We start from the raw sequence: 10,301 nt of genomic DNA, 5'->3' as shown, positions 1-10,301 counted from the left end.
TTATATATATATTTACAAATTTACATACTATATAAATATATAATATATATTTATGATATATATGATGAGGCTATAATAACATAAAAAATAAAATAAAGTAGAATACAAACAGGCCAAGGGGACAAGTGAATCCTCTATTCCAAGTCTCTTAATAGTAGAAAAAGAACTGAGCATTTTTGTAGCTTCCTTTCTTTTTAATCACTCCAAACATAAAATAAATACAGAGATCTAAATCCATGGCTTAAAAAAGGCCATTAAAACCTGAACCAAATGCGTTTGTACCAAAAATAATTGAACGTTTGCCTTTCAGTTACATAGATCCTATTCTATTAGTCCTTTCCTAAAAAGATTTCTATATTAAGTTGCTGACATTTGAGTGGTAGGTGAGGCCAGTTTTGAACGCCATTTCAGTTCATGTTATGATGCTTAATTATGGCTTAGTAAATTAACAACATCAAGTGTATCCTTTCCTAGAGATTTGAAAAATCCCAGACACAGGTCTTTAAGAAAAATCCCTTTAACCTAGTCCATCATTCCTCCTCTCACCAGTGATGTTCAGAATCCTGACCTAACTCAGAATCTCTTCTCCACAAGGCTCCGGGGAAGAGACCCCACGGAGGGTAAGCTTTTACGCTGAATGCATCCAGTGCATTTGGATAAAGACCCAAAGAACTTTTCCCAAAGGGTTTTTACCGATCCTATCCTGCTCTGCTGTTTGCCAATGTGATCACGTAAAGCCTACTGCATTTCCAAAGCTTTAGGACCAGCCACAAGTTCTTTGTGAGGCCAAGAGTCCCAGTGCCCTGCTACCCCACCCCGATTCAAGGGCTTGTCCTGAGGCAACGCCTGTGTCCTTTCAGGCTGAAAGCCCTATTTGTCCTCAGTTCCGCCGAGACCCCGGAGACAGAGCTGCTTTGACAACCACCCACTCTCTGAGGGGGTCACCTGTTGCCTCACCCCGGTCAAGGGAGGTCAGCTTCTCAACAGGAATTTTTAAAAAAGAGGCAGGCACGGGTCTGTCCATAAAAGGATCTCTTTGAGGTTGGTGGAAAAAAAAAAAAAGAAGAAGAAGAAAAGCAGGGCATTTTGTGTTCCCAGTTAGACCCTCTGGAACGAGGCGGCCTGAGAACAGGCCTGTGAGCATTTCTTACTGGAGGGCGGCCAGCAGAGGCAGCCCAGACGATTTTCACAGGACCTCTTGCTGCCACCGATCACCCACGACAGCCTAAATTGGAGTCGGGGCGGCCGCCTCCCGGCCCTGCCTCCCGCCCCCAGCCTGGGCGGCTTCGGGCTTGACGGGAGCAGCTTGCCTTCCGACAGGATCAAGTAATTTAGGGTCAAGGACAGGAAGCCAGATGTACACAGACAAGCAAGCTGAAAAACTGACATGTGCTGACGACCATATGGAGCCTTCACTCTTCCAGCCTCCTTCCCCAGCACTGTAAAGATCCAGAAATCCATCCCAATCCCTTTCCCGCACGACACCCCTTTAACGCAATGTACCTGCTGAATAAGCTTTAGGGCAGGTTTTGTCCTAAGTAGGAGGTCTGTGCGCGGTTCCGGGGACTGTCGTTTGGGGTCCCTTTGCCTCCTCATCGTCCCGCTGGAGACCTCGGGGGCAAGCAAGGGAAGAGCCCCGCGGGGGGGGCTTGCACAGAGCGTGGGAGATCAGGGGCGAAGGGCAGGCGCGGGTAGCGCTTGGGCAGCTGTGGGAAGGAGCCCCACACTGTTGCTGCTCGCTCATTCCTAGAGAAGAGAAAAGAGGCCGCCTTCTTCTCCCTCCCTCCCCCAGCATCAAAGGGACCCCCAAGCAGAGGAGAGGTGTCTTACAGCTCAATAGAATCCCAGTGCTTTCTCCTCTCTTCTGCCTGCCCCCACTCCACTAGGACAGCCAAGCATTTAAAACGATAGAATTTGAAACAATCTGAGAGTTCAGATCATGTGAAATCCAAAAGAGTTTAGGGTCAGGGCTAATCCCTCCCACTCCCCCTTACTCCCAAGTAGCTAAACCTCCCCTCCCCTGGGAAGGTTGTCTGAAACAGATATTTTCTTTACTGCACTGCATGAAATTAATAGTTTCTACTTTTATATTTGAAAAAGAAAATGTGAATACCTCTAGAAAACCCTGAGTATGCCTCAGTATTTCATGCCTCAGTCTTGGGGCTCATGCTTTGTTTCTGTCTCCCCAGGGCCACGATGTTATCTTGCCTTTCTTCAGATCTAGTTCAAACATTGCCTTCTGGGAGAAGTCTTTTGTGTGCCCTCAAATACTCCCTCTTCTCTACATACTGTACTACAACTATTCTATACTCTGGAATTACAACTACTACTTGGTTTTAATGGCGTTTCTTAGCTACTGCCAGTGAAGCATGGATTTTAAAGGCTCTTCTCCAAGCACAGCAGCATGGAAACTTCACCAACATCCTTAACCCAGTGCCCCTGTGGCCATGCCAGGCGCTGGTGGGGTGGCTGGAGGACACTGAGGCTAGCAACTCCAAGAGCTTGAACTCACAACCTGGACTCCACTTGATCAGAATTCTAACAAGTCCTTCCGTGGCTCCAAGCAACCCAGCTCCAAACAACCAAGAGGCAGCACGATTAAAGGCAAGTCTACTCACTATCATGGGGAGTGGAGACTTGGGACCATGGCTCCCAGAAGCAAACCTATCCAAGAAGAAGATCCAGGAGGAAAACAAAAGAACGCCAGCATCATTCCCAACACAGCCTCTTGTGGCACCAAGTCTTTATTAGATTTGGTGTGTGTTCTTCTGGAATCTGCACATGTTTTATTATTGTCTGTTCAAGCCTGAAGCAATCTCGTCTCTCTCGGCTCGCTCGCTCATCAGAGGCTGAGGGATGCCAGTTACTGTTTAGCTGCTGGTGGGATGCTATTTGAATGAACCACATCTAAGGGCGTTGGTGCTGGTAAAGCATCTTTTTAGTTGAATAATGGAAGACAGCACATTTGGGGAGGTGGATGTCATGCGGTGGTAGTTCAGAAGGAAGACAAAGAGGAAACAGACCACTGACTCTGGTGGGAACCATGGTGGTATGTGGCATCCCTCACATAGAGACAAAGATCCCAGTAAATTACCACAATGCCAAACAGAGGGCCCTGACAGACATAATGGAACCGTATCCCTCCTTTGTCCAACATCTGAGAAGAAAATCAGAGTGTGAGCTTGTGGCATGCTCAGCCAAGAGAACTAAAAGGCATGTTTAGTCTCCCTTGAAAATGCATTTGAAAACTTCCTCAGGTGAAGAGCAACAGGACGCGTGCTTCCATTGTACTGCAATGACTATCTCAAACTGTTGAGCTATTTCCCTTCTGGACTTACTTGTCTCCCGTTGCACTCGTACTGGTTAATTCTTCCAACTCCACAAAGGCCACCTGGAAGTCTCCAAGTTGCTAGTACCTCTTCCTTCTTCAGACCCCATTTTCTTCTCAGCAAGCTTCACTCCAGGGCAAGGGCCCCCCGGGCAGCTCTTGAGCTTGCCAACCCCACTTTGGGCAGGGGCTGCGAGGATGGGGCCCAGCCTTCTCTGCTGATGCATCTGGCCCTACGCCGTTGCAGGACACCTCTGAAGGAAGTAAGCACTTGTTGTCCACGGTTTTGTGCAAAGTTCATTATCAGGTCCTTATTGTTTTATTTTTTTTTTTATTTTTTTTTTTTTTTAAGATTTTATTTATTTATTTGACAGAGAGAAATCACAAGTAGACGGAGAGGCAGGCAGAGAGAGAGAGAGAGAGAAGCAGGCTCCCTGCTGAGCAGAGAGCCCGATGCGGGACTCGATCCCAGGACCCTGAGATCATGACCTGAGCCGAAGGCAGTGGCTTAACCCACTGAGCCACCCAGGCGCCCCAGGTCCTTATTGTTTTAATCCAGTAATAAGAAGGAAGAATAAGACGCCCCTGGGCTTTTCTGTGCTTCAAGCTCCCAAGATATTTTACAAAAACACATTGCAGATGCCAGAGACTTTTAAGGCTATTGAAGAAATTGTTAAGACTCTCCTGAGCTTGCTCTAAGCTCCACTTCCCTCTTCTCCTCCCTGAGGGAGTCCTTGAGATATCTCAAGTTCAGCCTGAATGGGAGTCAGGCTGAAGAGAGATAAGGAATCTTCAAAGATTACTTAAAACTCATACAAGGTGCTTAAGATCTGCTGACGAAAACAGTATTCGAAAACAGTATTCTTTCGTACAAACATAAAGCTCACGAAGAATGCTTTGTGAATGAAAGGATGCTAATGTCTTATAATGATGAAAAATTGCCTTTGGAAAAATTCAAGTCACAGCTTTGACAAATAAAGCACAAAAAATATACTTTAGACTTAGAATATCCCATTGGCTATCCCCAGGAGGCATGGTATGCATGAAGAGCCAAATTGATGCAAGGCTCCCCTCAAATGCTGGAAGTTGAAAAGTACAGAATATTTTTCAAAATAGAGCCTTGTGTTATAAAACTCTGGGGTGGTCTTCCTCAAAGCAGTACCCAAAAGGCTCAAGATGACTTTAGGACATAGTAAAACCTAAAACAAAGGAAACCAAATAAAATCTGCAGAATCATTACATGGTAGGAAGCCAATTTGAGGCTGGGAATTTAAGAGCTGTGACCTCTGACCATCCTTGATGCCATCCTCTGCCCTTGAGACCCCAAGTCTTGTCCCCATATAACATTGCCTCTCTGAGGTGCCTTGGTGACACTCATTCATTCATTTATGTTTTTTTCAAGAAATGTTTACTCAAGTGCCCACTATTTCAATGCAGTGGGTTAGGTATTGTTGGATTTTCATGCATTTTTCATGTATTCCTTATAATCCCACCCTACAAAGTAGGTATTGTTGTTGTTTCAACCAACAGATGAAAAAACACACCTTCCCATAGACACAAATTTATTAAGGGATTTTTCTGGAATACAAATACAGGTGCTCTGACCCCAGCACCCAGGTTTTAACCAGCACACAACATTAAATAGAGGCATAACCAGCTCTGAGGAACTTACACTCTAGGGGAGGAGATAAAGCATGTCCATCGGCAGATAAACCACATGGCCCTGAGTTACCAAACAGGAGCCTGAAGTTCAAGGAAGTGGGCTAGGAGGATGGGATCACCGATGGCGGAGGAAACGGTAGGTAGTTTGAGAGGGAGGCAGGATTTGAGCTATGCCTTGAAGGATGGGTAAGATTTTACAACTGTATTGTTATCATACCTCAAACCTAAATAAAACAGAATAACCTATGATCATCCTGCTCTTTTTTTATGCCTCAGTCATGGAGTGATTTTTTTCTTGTTTTAGCGGCCCTTCACCAAGTCTTTGGTTAAAACATTTGAAAGACTCCTGAACTCATTTTCTCTTCGCTTCCTACAATTGCCAATTTGGTTCAAGACTTGGTTAAGGCTCACCTGGAACACCTCTACACTAGAATTCTCCCTCCTCCGCTGCAGTCCTCCTCACGGCTAGGGCAGGATGAATGACCTTCTTACTCACTGCTGGGGTCCAAGGACTAGAAGAGCACCTACCAAGGCCAATAGGAAGTTCATGGGATGGGCCAGGTGTATAGGTTTTGAGGACGTACTAGGACATGTACATGATCTTCACCTGGATAAGTGATGGAAATAAGAGCAGCAGACTGGGTACATACCATACTCAAGCCATTGTCTTGGGCCTGAGAGGTATTCAGAGCACACAAATTCAGAGCAGACAAAGACCCAGTTTGTATCTTCACATGGTATCACTATTGTTTTGAGCCAAGCATAGGCATATGATGAAACAATGCTACAAGGTCAGCAGAGGCTGAGTGAGTGCGGTGCATTAGACCTGGGATTGCTGTCCTGAAGAGGGAGGTGCCAATCACAACTGAGGTGGCCCATTCCCAGAAAGTCAGGTTTGAGCAAGAAGCTGAAAATGATCAACATTTAAGCAAGTGGAAAGAAGTATAAAAGGTATTTCAAGGGAGAAGATGACATATTTATTCTAGCATTTCTCAGAATGATGTCAGTAAGTACGTCACTAAAAAAGAGACAGGAGGTTTTTTTTTTTTTTAACTTTTTTAAATTTATTTGAGAGAGAGAGTGAGCATGAGTGGAGAATAGGGAGGCAGAGGAAGAGTGAATTAGACTCCTCAGTGAATGAGGAGCCCAACACAGGGCTCAATCCCAGGACCCTGAGATCATGACCTGAGCCAAAGGCAGAGACTTCACCCACTGAGCCACCTGGGCACCCCCAAAAGAGGTAGGAGTTTAAGTGTTCAAGGGATTAACACAAAAGTAAAATGATACCTTCCCCATGGAAACTTTCAGAAATACTAAATGGTAATGTGTCTTATAAGGGGAAAATATGATATACAAGCTTCTGCATCTTGGAAACTAGGGTTAAACAAAATGCTCTGCTTCTATCATATATATATATTATATGTAATATATATATATATATATATGCTGTATGTACCTATATGATATATATGTGATAATATATAGTATTATCACAGGTAGCACGAAGTACAGAGGATGATCAGGCTTCAGAGCTGGTTGATTCAGTTACTCAACAATATCAGGTAAGACCCATGTTCCTTCCATATCCCTACTCTGGTATCCACAGCACTGAGGCTGGCTTTCCTCAAGATCAAGAGTTGACCATCAGTAGCTACTAGAACAAACACATCCCTGTTCACACTCAGCAGGACAGAGAGAAATTTGGTCCTCTTTCCCAGAAGATTCAAATAAACCTTACCTTATGTCTCACAGCTCCAAACTGATTTAGCTCGCCTGTCCTCAATTGATCACTGAAAAGGGGATGGAGGTGGACAATGTGTACCACCTACACTTTGGAAACATGGACCTTTATTCATTCATAATCTCAATATTTCATCTCTCCTTCCAAACTCTATTAGCTGAGCATCAACTATGCTTCCAGGTTACCAGTCTCTTCCCCCAGGAAGCTCACCATCTGGTGAGAGAGGAAGATAACACTGCCCTATAATTTGTGTGCGGAGGACATTGTGGGGTACAGTCGAGGGAGCCTAATGAGAACTTCACAGGATGGATACATAGCTCTGCTGGGAAGAGAGGGGTCAATAGGAAAACTTTCCACATAGAAGTTGTATTTTGGTGGTCTTGGGGAAAACACACAATTTGATGAAAAGACGTTAAAAAAAAGAGAGAAGCCATTGAAAAAGAACAGAAGAGAAGGAGTAGTAGCACTAAGGAGATCAAAAAGAAAGAATGTTTCAAGGAAACCCTAATGCTGGAGTAAGATAAATGAGAACAAGACCAATGACAACTTACGAAATATCTAGCACAGCCCATTTTAAACCTTGCAGCAGAGGAGGAACCCAGGGCTCAAATAACTTCCCCCAGGGCAGGTAACTAGTAAGCTCCATGCTTGTGTCCCCCCAAAATTCATATGTTTAAACGCTAAAAATTCATATGTTGAAATCATCTTGGGATGCAATGGTATTTGGAAGTGGGGTCTTTGGGAGGTAACGAGTTCATGAAGGTGGAGCCCTCGGGATGAGATTAATGCCTCTCTAAGAGGAGCCATGAGAAAGCTTGCTTTTTCTCTTTGGTCTCTTTCATGTGAGGACCCGGGAAGATCGTGGCCATCTGGAAACTAGTAAGAGGGCTTCTCACAGAACTCAGCCATGTTGGCACCCTCCTCTCAGGCTTGCCAGCCTCCAGAGCTGTGAGACATTAATTTCTATTGTTTCAGCCACCCACTCTCTGGTATCTTGTTACAGCCCCTGGCACTGGCTAGGACAGGAACCCAATCAGGATCCGAATCCAACTAAGGCTAGTTCCAAAACACACACTCATTTACGTATTACTGCATTTTTCAGTGAAAATGGGGAATGGATTTTGAAAATAAGAAATGCAGTGTCGGTAAAGAAGGAAAGGAGAGGCCGACTGGGGATGTGGGGAGGACATACCTGCAGACGCTTGGGCTGAGGAACCGGCCGTGTGATGAAGCAGCTCACTAACTCTAGTACTTTTTTTTTTTTACCCACGTCTTTAAAGTCATGTCTGTTGCTGTCTCTGGGGCTCTTTTTTTCTCTTCGGATGCAAGTTTCACACTTTCTCTGCAACTCTTCAGCTAATCCTATGCTGGCTTATTGGTGCTTATTCCTTCTTTTGCTCTATCCTCTTCACATTCACGCCCCTCCGCACCATCCTTTTGCTCCCTCCTGTTTCATCTCTGGAGACAGAGTCAACGATCTAAGCTGGAAATGTCTGTCGCTGAGCTCAGAACTTGTGGCTTCTAGCCCGGTGGGATGTAATTTTGGATGCACATACGAATCAACCAAGAGCCTTTTAAAAAAACACAGCTTCCTAGTCTCCCTCTCCCTCAACCTCTTAAATGGAAATTCTGGAGATAGAGTTCAGATACTCCTATATTTAAATTTGCTCAGGTAAACCCATGCAACCGACCTGGCACTGGCTCACTACTAGGAGCCATCGCTCTAGTTTCTGAGTCACTTTTTTATTATTTAGACTTTGCCATTTTCTGGGCTTTGAGCTCCAAGCAAAATAACCCTTGACCACAGATATTTTGTTACTGTATCTCTTTGCCTACAGAGTCATCTCCCGTGGCTTGGGAACACTGTGGGAAATTATCTTGGGTTGACTCTGTATTTACTGCAATTTTAAAATCATATCATAATTATATCTTATCTGTCTCCTACACTTCCCTTGTCTGGGGCCCGGATCTCCTCTCACTGCTCATGTCAAGAGATAAACTGTTCCTAGCTCGAGTTAATCCAGAAAGGAGCGCTATTCTGTGCCTGTCTGCTCTGGCAGTCATTGAAAATCAAAGTCAGTTATCTCTGCCTTTATTCACTTAGTCTTTACCACCTTTCTCAGAGTCCAGATTCACATGCCTGACCTGACTGGTCATCATGGCCCACTCTTTGTCTCTCAATTCATCTTTTCTTCATCTGAGTGATATATGTCTCACACCCCCATTACCAGGAATACAGACTGGGGGCGCACTGGGTCAGGGTAGAACAGTCAACATTGGGATGGTGGAAATGTGGTAGGGGAGGATGGGAAGCAGAATCACTGTGCATCCGGGGGGAGCTTAGGGGTGGGGTCCCCCTTTGCAGATCTCTAGGGTGGGGGTCAAAGCCTGGGGTCATTTCCTAGGGATGAAGAGGGGCTGAACTGGAGCCTTGGAAGCCTCACTGTGATGGGCATTCCTGGGAAAAGAAGCCTGGACTAAATTCTGTGATTTCTGGGCCTTTAAGAGGGACCTATGAACCACGAGAACAAGGAGTTTGAGGAATGAGAGAACCAGCATTGTGAGGGGGAGGCCCAGTGCTCTGACAGAACACAGCATTCTAGGTGGAAGTTTAGAGGCCAGGGGCGCTTCTAGAAAAACCAAGTTCCAGTTCCCTATGCGAGTGATGGTAGATAAGCTTAACATCTGTGTAGTTACTGTGTATTAAGGGAGTATAGTGGGAAGGACCAGGTCTGAGAAAAGTGTGAGGAAGAGCCAGGAAGACCCCAAGGACTTTGAAGGTCTTCAGTGCTTAGAGTTCTGTCTAGTCAGTACTTAGTACACATGGAAACAATGGTTGGTTAGACTTTGCTCAGTTACCTTACTACTAATTGCCAGTCAAGAATTTCTCTTTCAATGGTTATGATCTCTCTGCTTTTTTAACTTATAAGAGAGTTTTACACAGCCTTTTTGGGTATGAAAACCATAGAACACTTGCATTTCCATGTTTGTATTTTATGTATTATCCTTTTATGGAAGTTCTTTGTGGCTACTCTATGGCAGATGTTATTTTAGCTTCATTTTCACTTCTTCCGGAATTATTTTTTCACTCTCCTTGATTTAATTTAATTTCAATGTACAAGATATGCAGTGTTATCCAACCAAAAGAATATTAATGAGAAGCGGTGTCTATTTACCTGGTAATGCAAAACGATTATCAGGTGCTAGATCAGAATTTATATACAAATCGAATATCTTTTCAAAAACATCCATTCCAAATTCATAGGGCCAGACTAGAAATGACTCTTGGTTTCAGCAAATCAATGGTCTTAAGATCAAATAAAATGTAGCTGAAAATTGAAAAATTGAAAATGAAAATATTTCTCTTTTCCCTTTTAAGAAAATGCTTTGTTTAATTCGTTCAAATGGAACAGGGAATTCCTATACTCAACCACCACAATGTTCCTAATTTGTTAAAGATGTTTCTTCTTATGATGGGGAATCATCAGATGCAAGAATGTTAAAGCTAACCTAGGGTTTATTACAAAATAAAAATTGCCCAATGACCTCCCCACTTCCTTTCCATTTGGT

General features: G+C 44.2%; 1 pseudogene; it reads right to left on the bottom strand.

Annotated features, from left to right (window-relative positions):
* Nucleotides 1–1,592: 1,592 nt before the first annotated feature.
* Nucleotides 1,593–10,301, bottom strand: part of LOC116589345 — a 61,447-nt pseudogene continuing 52,738 nt past the window's right edge.

This window comes from Mustela erminea, chromosome 4, assembly GCF_009829155.1.
Source record: "Mustela erminea isolate mMusErm1 chromosome 4, mMusErm1.Pri, whole genome shotgun sequence".
Taxonomy (NCBI): domain Eukaryota; kingdom Metazoa; phylum Chordata; class Mammalia; order Carnivora; family Mustelidae; genus Mustela; species Mustela erminea.
Note: the sequence above shows the minus strand (reverse complement) of the source record. Positions and strands in the feature narration are given on the sequence as shown.